The sequence below is a fragment of the Quercus suber genome, unplaced genomic scaffold (genome assembly GCF_002906115.3).
Source record: "Quercus suber isolate HL8 unplaced genomic scaffold, Cork oak 2.0 scaffold_38, whole genome shotgun sequence".
Lineage (NCBI taxonomy): Eukaryota > Viridiplantae > Streptophyta > Magnoliopsida > Fagales > Fagaceae > Quercus > Quercus suber.
Genome location: NW_027069503.1, coordinates 871,304 through 890,122, shown reverse-complemented (window position 1 = coordinate 890,122; position 18,819 = coordinate 871,304). Strand labels below are relative to the sequence as shown.

Sequence of the window (18,819 nt, the reverse complement as noted above, 5' to 3'; positions counted from 1 at the left end):
TCTCCACTTTACAAAAATCACCTGCTGATATAGGTCACTTCCACAAAATTTAACATAATCAATCATGTTGTAACCAAATTAAACACTTGTGCTACCATTCAATATGGGATAGAATTCTTACTAGTTAGTACTAATGTGAGTGCCTTTTAATTGATATTCGGTATTTTGTTATTCCTGAAACTAGACGAGGTATTAGCGTCTTACAGTTGTAAAACTTTTGTGCTTGGAAAATGAGTTTTGTAATTTCTTTTCATTGGTTGAAGTTTTCTATTATGCTTTCTATAGAGTGAAGACTTCAACGTTTGGAGTCAAGTATATTATTGACATTAAGTGAGTGAAACATCTTACGCTGCAAATAAATTATAACTATTAGTATACTGTATTTTGGCATGTTGAGCAGAGAAGAAAGTTGTGCTTGAACTATGGTCTAGGTTTTGCATGCCTCTCTGAGAGAGTTGTTTACTTGGAGTTTAAAACTAAGTTGGAGTAAATTCTCTTAGTCTTATTTGATGGCTAGTCCATTTATTTTAGTACATCATATTTTTTTAACCTTTTATGAGATGATATTGCTTAGACCAATTGGAGTTTATTTGTGAAGTTTATTAATAATTAGTTAATTTAACTTTTTCTATGTTATTGTTCTATCATCAGGGAGAGAGATCAGATTTTAGATAGGCAAAATGAGTGGAGGTGGAGAGAAAGGATCAGCAACTAGGAAACCCCTGGAGATTTCCTCAAATCAATTTGTGGGCGACCTGTTGTTGTTAAACTAAATTCTGGAGTAGATTATCGAGGTCAGTCTCCCTATTTCTTACTTGTGAAGTAGTGCTTCTAATCTCTGTTTGTGTATGTGTGGCTAGTTCTTGATGGAAGCGCAATTTGCCTTGTAGCAAACATTCTTCCCATTGAGGGATTCTTGATAACTCGAATTCTACAGGAAATTTTTTTTTTTTTCTTTTTTATACAGACTGGCCAGTTAATATTTTAAAATTTTCTACATAAAAATGAAAGAGTTTGGTCACTTTTCTCATTTGAGAGAGGTGTTCATGTTTTATTTTTCTTATGTAGTTATAATGACCATCTTTTTTAAATATTTCAATTATTTTCTCTCTGACTGGTATCTCCTTCAATATTTCTTTTCTTTGGAAAGAAATTGCTGCCTTTTTCTTAAGTACTTTTTCTTAGGTATTGACTGGTACCTCCTTCATTTTGCAAGCTGTAATTTTTTGAATTTTTACAGCTTTGAATGCATGGTTGATTTTAAATTTATCAATTTCCCCACTATTGACACAATTACCATCTATCACATAGTTTACATATAGAGGAGGTATCCTTCCCTTATATATACTGCATAACTTGGTCCTTATTGTTTATCAAATATACACAATATATTGATTACTGATTTTATTAGGTACATTATTTAAAGATTGTTTATCAGATATCCACAAATTTGTAAAAGGAAATTTTTGGCTAGTCTTTTGGTATATGATACCTCTCTTTAAGATCTCCATGGTAGGCAAATGAAATTGGGTTATTGGAAGGAGTATACATTACATGGATGATGATGACATGGCATATTGAAGTGGCACGAGGCTTGGCTTGGCTTGTGACATGACATGACACTTGAAATTCGGCCATTAGGCATGGCTGGCCTTGTGCTATGTCACTTACTCGTGCCTCGTCACCTTGCCATGTCATCATCATCCATGTTACACGATATATTCCTGCATCAAGGTGGAGGCTAGGTTTATACAGTGGTGATAAGTAATTAAATTTTATTCATTGATTCGTGTCTAACCCCACTTTTGCTTCTCAATAATAATAATAATAATAATAATAATAATATAATAATTTCTGTCGAATGATAGAATATACTGCTAATGGGTTGAATCAGACCTCTAGTGATGGTTGGTGTGCCCTACTTTGTTTAGTTCTGCATGCGCCATGAAAAGATGCACTCATAGGCTATTATGATGCTTTTAAATGTTCGTGTGTAGCTATTCTTGCATGTCTAGATGGGTATATGAATATAGCAATGGAGCAAACAGAAGAATACGTCAATGGGCATTTGAAAAATAAGTATGGTATTGCCTTCATCCTTGGAAACGATGGTACTTTAAAGGATGACTTGTTATTTTACTGTTATTATTCAACTTTCTTTTTTTTGCCCCGTATCAATGATTGGGTTATCTCCTTTCATGCAGTTCTCTATGTTAGTCCATCGAAGAGGACATTGGCAGATCGGGCTTAGTTTTGATGTTTACCAATTCATGTAGATCATTAGCAGTCATAATATAATTTGCATTTTGGAAATGAGGATGAAAGAGATACTCCAACTTGGAAAACGAAACTTTTGTTATCTATTTTGTGATGGAATGAGGTGTTAGATGTTTGATTTGAAGAGTGATGAATGGTTGTCATTGCCTAAAAAATATAATTGATAATCATTAATGATCATGATATCATAGCCTTGCTTACTAGATTTAGATCTTGAAGGGTGCGCAACCCATGCCGTAACCCAAACCCAAGATTTGAGACACTATCAATTGTAAAAAGAGTGTTGGGATAGAATGGCCTATAATTTAGTCTAGCGGGCTGGTTTTGTAATTGGATTGGACCTGTTTTCATCTCTATATATCTTTCTAGAAGTATTATTAGGGGATAAAAAATGACACGTCCATATCCAGTCCAAAATCCATCTTCTTCATGTTGGTCCTACTTTTTATTTTTTATTCTTAAATTATGTGGTGGTAGGTGTCCTGCTGCTTCTAATAATCGGAGTCTTTCGGCTAGTGGTGGACCTCCTACTTTAGAAAATACAAAAAACCCATCTTCTTCTCCAGGCGTTGGTCCTACTTGTTCTAACTTTTAGTAATTTTTAAGAAAACAGCAGCATTAGGAGAGAGAAAGAAAAGGAAAAGACATGGAAACTTCCCTTTTCACATGAACATTCTAAGGAAAAATATATTATTAGTCTATATATGTTTGCTTTTATAGATATGAAAGATTTGAACATGCTTCGTGATGATTGCTTTTTAGAAAAGAGAACAAAGCTGTCGTGTGTATGCGCCACAATCAAAACAATTCATCTTTTACAGCAAAGAATATCCATTTATGATATCATCTAATTGGGTTCTTAAATATTCATTATTCCTTTTAAGGTGGAAAAATATTTCAAATAATTTCTCTTTTAAATCATCAATTTTCTAATGAAGACAAGTATTCTTTTCAAAGATACCCTCGAAGCCACTCCAAGAACCTATTTAAGATGCCTGCCAGTCTGCCACTTGAGATTTCTTTATGAGCTGAGATACTGCTATGCAACCCATGTGAATATCAAGATAAATTCACCTATTGGACACCTCTTTGCTTATAATTTTTTTTTTAAAAAGAACCACCGGTCCACCATAATCATCCAAAAGTAAAATTCACCATATTGTTTTTGAATTCAATGAATTAATGTTACATATTTTGAAAACTCCTCATTTGATTTGTTTCTCAAAAAAAAAAAAAAAAAAAAAAAATTCTAGCTTTGAGAGTTACGTGCAAGAAGCACTTTGTCAATATGAATTTTACTTGTAGAAACTAGAAAGGGCTAGGATTGAAGCACAAATTAGAGCGATTGAAGCTGGGCCATGAATAAACAATTACTTCTTCCATGAACAAACATTTCACCACAACTTGCATATTTGTCAATTTGTGATTGGATTTCATTATTTACACAAAAAACCACCATTGATAATGGTAAAAAAATACTTTAAATGACCACTTGACACATATTCAAAACATACACGCTAGACTCCCAAACAGGACAAAAATGAATTGCAGAAGTCCTTTATGACTTGTAGAAACTAAAAAAATTTCNGAAAACTCCTCATTTGATTTGTTTCTCAAAAAAAAAAAAAAATTCTAGCTTTGAGAGTTACGTGCAAGAAGCACTTTGTCAATATGAATTTTACTTGTAGAAACTAGAAAGGGCTAGGATTGAAGCACAAATTAGAGCGATTGAAGCTGGCCCATGAATAAACAATTACTTCTTCCATGAACAAACATTTCACCACAACTTGCATATTTGTCAATTTGTGATTGGATTTCATTATTTACACAAAAAGCCACCATTGATAATGGTAAAAAAAATACTTTAAATGACCACTTGACACATGTTCAAAACATACACGCTAGACTCCCAAACAGGACAAAAATGAATTGCAGAAGTCCTTTATGACTTGTAGAAAACTAAAAAAATTTCTTTGCTTTGAGGTTAAAGATTTCATCCATGCCTGTAAAAATCAATACCAGGAAACCATAAGCAATCAATTAGGAAAGTTCACAATCCACTCAAACCAGACTCTTCACTTAAGATTATAACACATTGTTTAAATGAATCCTCCATAATGTTACAAAGGATCAAACTTAAAAGAATGTGAAACTATAATGTTGAAATTGTTTAATTTAAACTAAAAGACTAAATTGATACCAATATAGATTTGGGAACCAAGTTGTGGACTTGTATAAATTACAAGCAGGGAAACAAAGCATAAAATAAATGGACTTGTTTTGTTATTAAAAAAAAAAAAAAACTCTTTACTAGGAATAAAAGAAGCATGGTTGATCTTCTTAAAGACCTGGGGTCTTAAAAAAAATATTTGAAAACAATTTTTTTTTAATATTTAGTAATCCAAGCTTCTTTCGGTGAGTTGTGGACCTGCTTGTTCTATCAATTGATAATTATTGGTCCTAATCATTTTGAGGTAAAGAAAGAACAATTAGGAGAGAGAAAAAGGAAAAGACATGGAAACGCCCTCCAAACTTCACTTTTCATATGAACAATTCCACAGAAAATATTAGTCAATACATGGAAATACCGTGGTTGCTTCATTAATTTAAAAAGTAAATACAAGTCAAGTCATCAAAATTTAAAATGGAACTTAAATTTTACGACAATATTTTAAGGCATATTAATCAAATATTGCATTAGTCAGTTGACACAAATAATGTGAAGACAAACTAATATTTGAAGAGCAAAAATTAATAATCACTATAGCGAAAGTTAAGAAAGAAATTATTGTCATTCAGATGTTTATCTAGCCCCACCAAGTCGTCTATTTCTCACAGAAATTCGAGTGAGGTAGCAATGTTAGAAAAAAAGGGAATGAGATAGCACATGTTTTTAGCAAGATATGCACGACAGGTAGATGATTTTCATTATTGGCTAAAACTAGAAGAGACCCTCCAATGGTTGAAAACTTAATCCAAAAGTATATAATTTAAGTAGAGTTCTAATAAAACGTATGCTAATTTTCTTCTAAAAAAAAAAATCACTCTCCAGATTTAAAGGACTTATATAATATCAAGACCTTAAGTAGATTTTGGTTAATTTCTCCATCTATTGATGAATTCCCACCTGAACAATGTCATTCACATTAAATTGCAAGATAAGTGTACAATTTATTTATTTTGGTACTTGAGTACATAAGATTGTTAAAGAACTTCTCAAAAAATCTTCAATTTTTTAGGTTTTTAAAATTTCACTTCATAAAAAAAAAAATTAAATGGAATAAATAAATTATGTTGACACTAGCAAACCTATTATTAATAAGTTAAGATTTTGTTACTGTTAAGGAAGTAAGGAACTAATATTATCACTTGCAAACTAACATTAAAAATAATGAAAAAAAAATTAATATTATTAATTGATTTTCCAATTCATCCATCCACTCAAATTGTTCACTCTCCTCTCCCTTTCAAATTTGGCTTTTTATGTGTCAATCATAGGAGCGATAGTGTTGCCATACTTAGCTGATAACAATTCTCTCTCTTTTTTCTCACAACTCAACAAGGTCTATCTTTCACTAATGATGACTTCCTCAAATCAAACTCTCTTTGTGCTAGGTAGGTGGATTTTTTCAAAATGAGGGTGTTAGGATCTTAATGTGTTAACATATTCCACGCCAAAGTTTTCATGTAATTAAACACTTAATTGTCTATAAATTTGTATTTTGTGGGTCTATTCGTAATTGGGTTGAGGTTTCAAATGTTGGAGTCGGGAAATACAAAGGTAGAGTTAATTGGCTAATCACTTAAACAAATGAACTCTAAATTGTGCAATTAGCTTAAAACCAACATTAATTGTTAAAACTTGGGATCTAAATCATAGTTGTAATTCTCAAGGGGGCATCGTGTGATGGGCTGATGGCAGTGGGTTTTTTTTTTTTTTTTTTTTTGGGTGGGGGGGGGGGGGGTGGGGTACTTACTCAAAGCTCACCTCAAATGAAGGCAAAACACTAGTTGGGCAAATGAGAAACTCAAGATCTGTTTGATAACGTTGTTTAAACAACAGTTTTCATTATTTAAATACCACAACACGTATTTTTATAACATTTTTTACTCACACATATTTCATAACATTTAAACAACATTATTAAAAATCTCTCGTCAAACAGACTCTCAAAGTTTCAGCACATTCTACTGGACATCAAACTACGCATCACTTTCCTCTCAAGACAAACTCAAATAAGCCATTACTAACAGGACACTCAATAAAGGACGACATTTCTAATCACTTGACATGCCAGTACAATTCCTTAGGTTTTTTTTAATTAAATTTAAATTCACAGTATTAACTTTAGTTCTCTTTGGAAAAAAAGTATCTTTATTTGTATTTGTACGTGTCAATACAGTTGTACGCTTGAATTTGATTGCAGGACTTAAAAGTTAATCACCTATAAACTCTAGAATTTTAACTTTTATACTATTAAGTTAAAATTCTTTATACCCAAAAAAAAAAAAAAAAAAAGTTAAAATTCTTTATCATAAAAATTCTTTTTTTGAAAAAAGTCCGGTTAATGCGTGTTCTAAGGACACACATTAAACCATCTATTTTTAAAAATATGTTTTTTTTTTAATGTCCGGTTAATATGTGCTCTAAGGCACACATTAAACTATCTATTTTTAAAAATATATTTTCGAGAATTAAAAAAGTTATTAATCTTTTTTCAATTTTTTCAATTTATTTTTTTTTAAAATAAAAATTATTGTGTATTCTTAAAACATACATAAACAAAATCTTTTGAAAAATAGTTTTAATATGGCTCTTAATAATTAATTTTTATCATTAAATAAAGACAAGTCTGTTAAACTTACTGTTGAAACTTCATTTCAATACGAAACGGTTCCAACTCCCAGCCAAACATTTATTGATTTCCGGCTAGATCACATCACATTATTGTGTTGTACGCCTTTTGCTAAATGCTTTACAACCAGATCAACTACCCATTCAATTATGGTGTCACCTATGAATGCAGAATGCAATTTCTTCGTTTTCCTCCACGCTGCAAGCCTGCAACTGCAAGAGGGTGGGGCCAACTTAAATGCAACGTTTGTCTCTTTCCTTTTCCTATTTTCACGGTTCCTTTGTAGGAGCATTTCAACAGCTTCTCTATATTTTTTAGGCATAAATGCACTTTTAGTCCCTACATTTTGAAGTTTTTCCATTTTAGTCCATAAATTTTATTTTTTCCACATTTAGTCCCTAAAACCAATTTACGCTTTTTATTTTAGTCCTTCGAGCCCCATTCCGTCACCAATTAACGGGGGAACAGACGGGAGCTATAAAATATTATTATTTTTTAACCCTGGTGAATAAAATAAGGAAGAAATCAGATTCAAGCTCACATGATAAATCACGTGAAGCATTTTAATGCACTTACCACCTACCTTTGGCGCGCTGGTCTTCCCCAAATCAGACTGAAATCCCTAGCTCTCTTCCTCTGCCTCACAACCAACAGCCACCATCATCAACCTAAAGAAAATCCCACTTCTCTCTCTAACCACCACCATCATCATCAACATCTCAAGATCCTCGCCTACCTCTGGCGCGCAGGTAGTGACCTTTCCCAAATCAGACTTAATCCCCAGTGAAGCTCTCTGCCTCTGCCGAACAGCCATAAGAACACAACCTAAAGAAAAATCCCCACTTCGTCAATCTCTATCACTTGATACCCACACTATTNGAGAGAGAGAGAAAGAGTAACTCATCGAGACTTATAAAAAATATAACTATTATAGAGAGAGTAGATTTGAACTCATATGTTATAGTAATGTTATTATTTTATAATTAATTTGAAGTTATATTTTTAATTGTATTATCTTAATGTTTTGATAATATATATCAGATATATTCACTAATCAATAATATATAATTTTTTTCTCCACTTTTACAAAATCACCTGCTGATATACGGTCATTCACAAAATTAACATAATCAATCATGTTGTAACCAAATTAAACACTTGTGTCTACCATTCAATATGGGATAGAATTTTAACTAGTTAGTACTAATGTGAGTGCCTTTTAATTGATATTCGGTATTTTGTTATTCCTGAAACTAGACGAGGTATTAGTCTTACAGTTGTAAAACTTTTGTGCTTGGAAAATGAGTTTTGTAATTTCTTTTCATTGGTTGAAGTTTTCTATTATGCTTTCTATAGAGTGAAGACTTCAACGTTTGGAGTCAAGTATATTATTGACATTAAGTGAGTGACATCTTACGCTGCAAATAAATTATAACTATTAGTATACTGTATTTTGGCATGTTGAGCAGAGAAGAAAGTTGTGCTTGAACTATGGTCTAGGTTTTGCATGCCTCTCTGAGAGAAGTTGTTTACTTGGAGTTTTAAAACTAAGTTGGAGTAATTCTCTTAGTCTTATTTGATGGCTAGTCCATTTATTTTAGTACATCATATTTTTTTACCTTTTATGAGATGATATTTGCTTAGACCAATTGGAGTTTATTTGTGAAGTTTATTAATAATTAGTTAATTTAACTTTTTCTATGTTATTGTTCTATCATCAGGGAGAGAGATCAGATTTTAGATAGGCAAATGAGTGGAGGTGGAGAGAAAAGGATCAGCAACTAGGAAACCCTGAGATTTCCTCAAATCAATTTGTGGGCGACCTGTTGTTGTTAACTACTAAATTCTGGAGTAGATTATCGAGGTCAGTCTCCTATTTCTTACTTGTGAAGTAGTGCTTCTAATCTCTGTTTGTGTATGTGTGGCTAGTTCTTGATGGAAGCGCAATTTGCCTTGTAGCAAACATTCTTCCATTGAGGGATTCTTGATAACTCGAATTCTCTACAGGAATTTTTTTTTTTTTCTTTTTTTATACAGACTGGCCAGTTAATATTTTAAAATTTTCTACATAAAAATGAAAGAGTTTGGTCACTTTTCTCATTTGAGAGAGGTGTTCATGTTTTATTTTTCTTATGTAGTTATAATGACCATCTTTTTTAATATTTCAATTATTTTCTCTCTGACTGGTATCTCCTTCAATATTTCTTTTTCTTTGGAAAGAAATTGCTGCCTTTTCTTAAGTACTTTTTCTTAGGTATTGACTGGTCTTCCTTCATTTTGCAAGCTGTAATTATTTGAATTTTTACAGCTTTGAATGCATGGTTGATTTTAAATTTATCAATTTCCACTATTGACACAATTACCATCTATCACATAGTTTACATATAGAGGAGGTATCCTTCCCTATATATACGCATAACTTGGTCCTTATTGTTTATCAAATATACACAATATATTGATTACTGATTTTATTAGGTACATTATTTAAAGATTGTTTATCAGATATCCACAAATTTGTAAAAGGAATTTTTTGGCTAGTCTTTTGGTATATATGATACCTCTCTTTAAGATCTCCATGGTAGGCAAATGAAATTGGGTTATTGGAAGGAGTATACATTACATGGATGATGATGACATGGCATATTGAAGTGTGGCGAGGCTTGGCTTGGCTTGTGACATGACATGACACTTGAAATTCGGCCATTAGGCATGGCTGGCCTTGTGCTATGTCACTTACTCGTGCCTCGTCACCTTGCATGTCATCATCATCCATGTTACACGATATATTCCTGCATCAAGGTGGAGGCTAGGTTATACAGTGGTGATAAGTAATTAAATTTTATTCATTGATTCGTGTCTAACCCACTTTTGCTTCTCAATAATAATAATAATAATAATAATAATAATAATAATTTCTGTCGAATGATAGAATATATGCTAATGGGTTGAATCAGACCTCTAGTGATGGTTGGTGTGCCCTACTTTGTTTAGTTCTGCATGCGCCATGAAAAGATGCACTCATAGGCTATTATGATGCTTTTAAATGTTCGTGTGTAGCTATTCTTGCATGTCTAGATGGGTATATGAATATAGCAATGGAGCAAACAGAAGAATACGTCAATGGGCATTGAAAAATAAGTATGGTATTGCCTTCATCCTTGGAAACGATGGTACTTTAAAGGATGACTTGTTATTTTACTGTTATTATTCAACTTTCTTTTTTTTGCCCCGTATCAATGATTGGGTTATCTCCTTTCATGCAGTTCTCTATGTTAGTCCATCGAAGAGGACATTGGCAGATCGGGCTTAGTTTGATGTTTACCAATTCATGTAGATCATTAGCAGTCATAATATAATTTGCATTTTGGAAATGAGGATGAAAGAGATACTCCAACTTGGAAAACGAAACTTTTGTTATCTATTTTGTGATGGAATGAGGTGTTAGATGTTTGATTTGAAGAGTGATGAATGGTTGTCATTGCCTAAAAAATATAATTGATAATCATTAATGATCATGATATCATAGCCTTGCTTACTAGATTTAGATTTGAAGGGTGCGCAACCCCATGCCGTACCCAAACCCAAGATTTGAGACACTATCAATTGTAAAAGAGTGTTGGGATAGAATGGCCTATAATTTAGTCTAGCGGGCTGGTTTTGTAATTGGATTGGACCTGTTTTCATCTCTATATATCTTTCTAGAAGTATTATTAGGGGATAAAAATGACACGTCCATATCCAGTCCAAAATCCATCTTCTTCATGTTGGTCCTACTTTTATTTTTTTATTCTTAAATTATGTGGTGGTAGGTGTCCTGCTGCTTCTAATAATCGGAGTCTTTCGGCTAGTGGTGGACTCCTACTTTAGAAAATACAAAAAACCCATCTTCTTTCCAGGCGTTGTCCTACTTGTTCTAACTTTTAGTAATTTTTAAGAAAAACAGCAGCATTAGGAGAGAGAAAGAAAAGGAAAAGACATGGAAACTTCCCTTTTCACATGAACATTCTAAGGAAAAATATATTATTAGTCTATATATGTTTGCTTTTATAGATATGAAAGATTTGAACATGCTTCGTGATGATTGCTTTTTAGAAAAGAGAACAAAGCTGTCGTGTGTATGCGCCACAATCAAAACAATTCATCTTTTACAGCAAAGAATATCCATTTATGATATCATCTAATTGGGTTCTTAAATATTCATTATTCCTTTTAAGGTGGAAAAATATTTCAAATAATTTTCTTTTAAATCATCAATTTTCTAATGAAGACAAGTATTCTTTTCAAAGATACCCTCGAAGCCACTCCAAGAACCTATTTAAGATGCCTGCCAGTCTGCCACTTGAGATTTCTTTATGAGCTGAGATACTGCTATGCAACCCATGTGAATATCAAGATAAATTCACCTATTGGACACCTCTTTGCTTATAATTTTTTTTTTAAAAAGAACCACCGGTCCACCATAATCATCCAAAAGTAAAATTCACCATATTGTTTTTGAATTCAATGAATTAATGTTACATATTTTGAAAACTCCTCATTTGATTTGTTTCTCAAAAAAAAAAAAAAAAAAAAAAAATTCTAGCTTTGAGAGTTACGTGCAAGAAGCACTTTGTCAATATGAATTTTACTTGTAGAAACTAGAAAGGGCTAGGATTGAAGCACAAATTAGAGCGATTGAAGCTGGGCCATGAATAAACAATTACTTCTTCCATGAACAAACATTTCACCACAACTTGCATATTTGTCATTTGTGATTGGATTTCATTATTTACACAAAAAACCACCATTGATAATGGTAAAAAAATACTTTAAATGACCACTTGACACATATTCAAAACATACACGCTAGACTCCCAAACAGGACAAAAATGAATTGCAGAAGTCCTTTATGACTTGTAGAAAACTAAAAAAATTTCTTGCTTTGAGGTTAAAGATTTCATCCATGCCTGTAAAAATCAATACCAGGAAACCATAAGCAATCAATTAGGAAAGTTCACAATCCACTCAAACCAGACTCTTCACTTAAGATTATAACACATTGTTTAAATGAATCCTCCATAATGTTACAAAGGATCAAACTTAAAAGAATGTGAAACTATAATGTTGAAATTGTTTAATTTAAACTAAAAGACTAAATTGATACCAATATAGATTTGGGAACCAAGTTGTGGACTTGTATAAATTACAAGCAGGGAAACAAAGCATAAAATAAATGGACTTGTTTTGTTATTAAAAAAAAAAAAAACTCTTTACTAGGAATAAAAGAAGCATGGTTGATCTTCTTAAAGACCTGGGGTCTTAAAAAAAATATTTGAAAACAATTTTTTTTTAATATTTAGTAATCCAAGCTTCTTTCGGTGAGTTGTGGACCTGCTTGTTCTATCAATTGATAATTATTGGTCCTAATCATTTTGAGGTAAAGAAAGAACAATTAGGAGAGAGAAAAAGGAAAAGACATGGAAACGCCCTCCAAACTTCACTTTTCATATGAACAATTCCACAGAAAATATTAGTCAATACATGGAAATACCGTGGTTGCTTCATTAATTTAAAAGTAAATACAAGTCAAGTCATCAAAATTTAAAATGGAACTTAAATTTTACGACAATATTTTAAGGCATATTAATCAAATATTGCATTAGTCAGTTGACACAAATAATGTGAAGACAAACTAATATTTGAAGAGCAAAAATTAATAATCACTATAGCGAAAGTTAAGAAAGAAATTATTGTCATTCAGATGTTTATCTAGCCCCACCAAGTCGTCTATTTCTCACAGAAATTCGAGTGAGGTAGCAATGTTAGAAAAAAAGGGAATGAGATAGCACATGTTTTAGCAAGATATGCACGACAGGTAGATGATTTTCATTATTGGCTAAAACTAGAAGAGACCCTCCAATGGTTGAAAACTTAATCCAAAAGTATATAATTTAAGTAGAGTTCTAATAAAACGTATGCTAATTTCTTAAAAAAAAAAAATCACTCTCCAGATTTAAAGGACTTATATAATATCAAGACCTTAAGTAGATTTGGTTAATTTCTCCATCTATTGATGAATTCCCACCTGAACAATGTCATTCACATTAAATTGCAAGATAAGTGTACAATTTATTTATTTTGGTACTTGAGTACATAAGATTGTTAAAGAACTTCTCAAAAAATCTTCAATTTTTTAGGTTTTTAAAATTTCACTTCATAAAAAAAAAATTAAATGGAATAAATAAATTATGTTGACACTAGCAAACCTATTATTAATAAGTTAAGATTTTGTTACTGTTAAGGAAGTAAGGAACTAATATTATCACTTGCAAACTAACATTAAAAATAATGAAAAAAAATTAATATTATTAATTGATTTTCCAATTCATCCATCCACTCAAATTGTTCACTCTCCTCTCCCTTTCAAATTTGGCTTTTTATGTGTCAATAATAGGAGCGATAGTGTTGCCATACTTAGCTGATAACACTTCTCTCTCTTTTTTCTCACAACTCAACAAGGTCTATCTTTCACTGATGATGACTTCCTCAAATCAAACTCTCTTTGTGATAGGTAGGTGGATTTTTCAAAATGAGGGTGTTAGGATCTTAATGTGTTAACATATTCCACGCCAAAGTTTTCATGTAATTAAACACTTTTTTTTTTTTTTTTTGGAGAAATGTAATTAAACACTTGATTGTTTATAAATTTGTATTTTGTGGGTCTATTCATAATTGGGTTGAGGTTTCAAATGTTGGAGTTGGGAAATACAAAGGTAGAGTTAATTGGCTAATCACTTAAACAAATGAACTCTAAATTGTGCAATTAGCTTAAAACCAACATTAATTGTTAAAACTTGGGATCTAAATCATAGTTGTAATTCTCAAGGGGGCATCGTGTGATGGGCTGATGGCCGTGGTTGTTTTTTTTTTTTTGGGGGGGGGTACTTACTCAAAGCTCACCTCAGATTAAGGCAAAACACTAGTTGGGCAAATGAGAAACTCAAGATCTGTTTGGTAACGTTGTTTAAACAACGGTTTTCATTATTTAAATACCACAACACGTATTTTTATAACATTTTTTACTCACACATATTTTCATAACATTTAAACAACATTATTAAAAATCTCTCATCAAACAGACTCTCAAAGTTTCAGCACATTCTATTGGGACATCAAACTACCGCATCACTTTGCTCTCAAGACAAACTCAAATAAGCCATTACTAACAGGACACTCAATAAAGGACGACATTTCTAATCACTTGACATGCCAGTACAATTCCTTAGGTTTTTTTATTTAATTAAATTTAAATTCACAGTATTAACTTTAGTTCTCTTTGAAAAAAAAGTATCTTTATTTGTATTTGTACGGGTCAATACAGTTGTACGCTTGAATTTGATTGCAAGACTTAAAAGTACATCACCTATAAACTCTAGAATTTTAACTTATTATACTATTAAGTTAAAATTCTTTATACCCAAAAAAAAAAAAATTTTAAATTCTTTATCATAAAAATTCTTTTTTTAAAAAAAGTCTGGTTAATACGTGTTTTAAGAGCACACATTAAATCATTTATTTTTAAAAATATTTTTTTTAAAATGTTCGGTTAATATGTGCTCTAAGGCACACATTAAACCATCTATTTTTAAAAATATATTTTCGAGAATTAAAAAAGTTATTAATCTTTTTTCAATTTTTTCAATTTATTTTTTTTAAAATAAAAATTATTGTGTATTCTTAAAACACACATAAACAAAATCTTTTAAAAAATAATTTTAATATAGCTCTTAATAATTAATTTTTATCATTAAATAAAGACAAGTCTGTTAAACTTACTGTTGAAACTTCATTTCAATACGAAACGGTTCCAACTCCCAGCCAAACATTTATTGATTTCCGGCTAGATCACATCACATTATTGTGTTGTACGCCTTTTGATAAATGCTTTACAACCAGATCAACTACCCATTCAATTATGGTGTCACCTATGAATGCAGAATGCAATTTCTTCGTTTTCCTCCACACTGCAAGCCTACAACTGCAAGAGGGTGGGGCCAACTTAAATGCAACGTTTGTCTCTTTCCTTTTCCTATTTTCACGGTTCCTTTGTAGGACCATTTCAACAGCTTCTCTAAATTTTTTAGTATTCGATTTTCACGGTTTCTTTATAGGAGCATTTCAATAGTTTCTCTAAATTTTTTATTATTCGGAGAATGAACAATAATATTTAACTTTTATCTATTTATTTTTTCAAATATACTTCTAATAAATTCTCTATCTCATTCTTTATCTTATTTAAATATTATTTTTTCATTCATTCTTTATTCTTTTTTTATCATCATTTATTCTTTTTTAACAACTATATTTTTAAATGAGAAGTGTTACATTCACAACATTTTACGCAATACTTTCACAACAAAATTTATGTGGAAAGTTGTTAGTAGTTCTAATTTAAACTCACCACTGAAATTATTTTTTTTCTCGCCAATATTAACTAATAACAATTTGTTACTGAAAATTTATTGTGAAAATATTGTAGTAAATTTTCTCAATTAGGATTTTTTATTCCTTATATTATTTTTGATTCTTTCATTTCATTCTCCTCCCCACACGTGTCCTCCATCCCCCTTCTTTTATTTCTTTTTCTCCTCATAAGAACCTTCCAGCAACATCATTTGCTCTTCACATCAGAGAGAGAGAGAGAGAGAGAGAGAGAGAGAGAGAGAGTGACACGTCCGCCGGTGGAGATTGAGGTCGTCGAAAGGATAAAGCTGGTGGAGATCAGCGTTAACCATGCAGCACTACCACATCTACCGCTGCTCGTCCTCCTTCCCACCACCAGGCTAGGTCAGATCGGCTTGTTCTTCTTTCTTTCTTTTTTTTTTTTTTTTTTTTTTTTTTTTTTTTTTTTTTTTTTTTTTACAAGCTTGAACTGGTTGAAGAGCTTGCTTCCATCTAATCAGGGGCTTCGAAATGGTTGAGGATCTTGAGATGTTGATGATGATGGTGGTGGTTAGAGAGAGAAGTGGGATTTTCTTTAGGTTGATGATGGTGGCTGTTGGTTGTGAGGCAGAGGAAGAGAGCTAGGGATTTCAGTCTGATTTGGGGAAGACCAGCGCGCCAAAGGTAGGTGGTAAGTGCATTAAAATGCTTCATGTGATTTATCACGTGAGCTTGAATCTGATTTCTTCCTTATTTTATTCACCAGGGTTAAAAAATAATAATATTTTATAGCTCCCGTCTGTTCCCCCGTTAATTGGTGACGGAATAGGGCTCGAAGGACTAAAATAAAAAGCGTAAATTGGTTTTAGGGACTAAATGTGGAAAAAATAAAATTTAGGGACTAAAATGGAAAAACTTCAAAATGTAGGGACTAAAAGTGCATTTACGCCTATTTTTTACTATTCGATTTTCACGGTTCCTTTATAGGAGCATTTCAACAGCTTCTCTAAATTTTTTACTATTCGGAGAATGAACAATAATATTTAACTTTTATCTATCTATTTTTTTGAAATATACTTCTAATAAATTCTCTATCTCATTCTTTATCTTATTTAAATATTATTTTTTCATTTATTCTTTATTCTTTTTTTATCATCATTTTTTTTAACAACTATATTTTTAAATGAGAAGTGTTACCTTCACAACATTTTACGCAATACTTTCACAACAAAATTTATGTGGAAAGTTGTTAGTAGTTCTAATTTGAACTCACCATTGAAATTATTTTTTTTCTCGCCAACATTAACTAATAACAATTTGTTACTAAAAATTTATTGTGAAAATATTGTAGTAAAATTTCTCAATTAGGATTTTTTATTCCTTATATTATTTTTTATTCTTTCATTTCATTCTCCTCCCCACACGTGTCCTCCATCCCCCTTCTTTTATTTCTTTTTCTCCTCATAAGAACCTTCCAGCAACATCATTTGCTCTTCACATCAGAGAGAGAGAGAGAGAGAGTGACACGTCCGCCGGTGGAGATTGAGGTCGTCGAAAGGATAAAACCGGTGGAGATCAGCGTTAACCATGCAGCACTACCACATCTGCCGCAGCTCGTCCTCCTTCCCACTACCAGGTTAGGTCAGATCGGCTTGTTCTTCTTTCTTTCTTCTTCTTCTTCTTTTTTTTTTTTTTTTTTTTTTTTTTTGTTTTTTTTTTTTTTCATATTTGCTGTTCTGATTCAACTTTATTTTATAAGAATTAGATTTTTTTTTTTTTTGTGTTCTATGTTTGGATTATGTGAGAAATGAGGTCAAATCGGCTTATTCTTCTTCTTTCTTCTTCTTCTTTTTTTTTTTTTTTTTTTTTTTTTTTTTTTTTTTTTTTTTTTTTTTTTTTTTTTTTTTTTTTTTCATATTTGCTTGTTCTGGTTCAACTTTATTTTAAGAATTGGATTTCGTTTTGTGTTTTTGTGTTTGGATTATGTGAGAAACGGAGAGAATGAGAGAAAAAAAGAAATCCGGAGGAGAGAGAAAGAATTGATATTAGCTGGTATAATTTTTTAATCCAATAAATTCGATTGCTAATGTACAGTAGCCCATCAAACTTGATGGCCTATTGTTCATTTGCAAAAAAAAAAAATCAGGTATACCAAATCTATTGGAGCATAAACAGTGCACAGATTCTCCAAATTTTAGCTAACAAACCTGGATACATACACTGCTGGAGATGCTCTAAATCAATAAACAATAAAAGAATTTTTTTTCCTCTTTTTCTTTTTATTATTGAAATATGTTTTTATACACTTGGTTTTTTTTTTTTTTTTTTTTTTTTTTTTAGGGTGGTTTTATACACTTGTTGATGAGAATTTTTACAACAATATTCAAGTTTTTAACAAATGACATTCATGTGAATATGTTTTGAGTCAAACTGACATACTGCCTGAAATTTTTGTTTTTCCTTTTCCTTCGGTTCACACAAGGATGAAAGAGACATGACATCGACAAGCCATATATCTTCTTCAGAGTATCCGTAGTAGATGTTGAAAAAAAAAGTCATTTTGACACATTAAAAGCCTACTTTATTATTTTATCACATTATTTTACAACATCCCATTTATCAGATATTTTATCATTCAATTCTATACATTAAAATAATATTTATTACACATTAAAATAATATATTATCTCCTCCCTATTATCACCATCAACAACAATGGAACATCCACCACTGCCGCAACAACGGCCACCAACAGCAATAACACCGGCCAGCCACCACCGACACAAACCCATATCCACTAACGCCACCTTAAAAAAAAAAAAAAAAAAAAAAAAAACACAACTAGGGAGATTGGCACAACCACAAATCTCAAACCCATCGGCACCATCCTAAATCTCAAATCCACAGAACCATCCCAAAATCCCAAATCACGACGAGATGGTGGCAAGCGAGATCAGAGAGACCTGGACGACGAGACACGGCGGCGTTTTAGCCCTTTCTCGTCTTGGACATTGGCGATAACGATGGCTCGTACGCCGTGAGTGGCAAACTCGCGAGCCGTGTCCTCGCCCATGCNTCAAACTGACATACTGCCTGAAATTTTTTGTTTTTCCTTTTCCTTCGGTTCACACAAGGATGAAAGAGACATGACATCGACAAGCCATATATCTTCTTCAGAGTATCCGTAGTAGATGTTGAAAAAAAAAGTCATTTTGACACATTAAAAGCCTACTTTATTATTTTATCACATTATTTTACAACATCC

At 31.8% G+C, this 18,819-nt stretch overlaps 1 pseudogene; it reads left to right on the top strand.

The window, feature by feature from the left end:
• The first annotated feature begins 511 nt into the window (after nt 1-511).
• On the top strand, nt 512-2,631 carry LOC136066539 (uncharacterized; annotated as a pseudogene).
• Nucleotides 2,632-18,819: the final 16,188 nt, after the last annotated feature.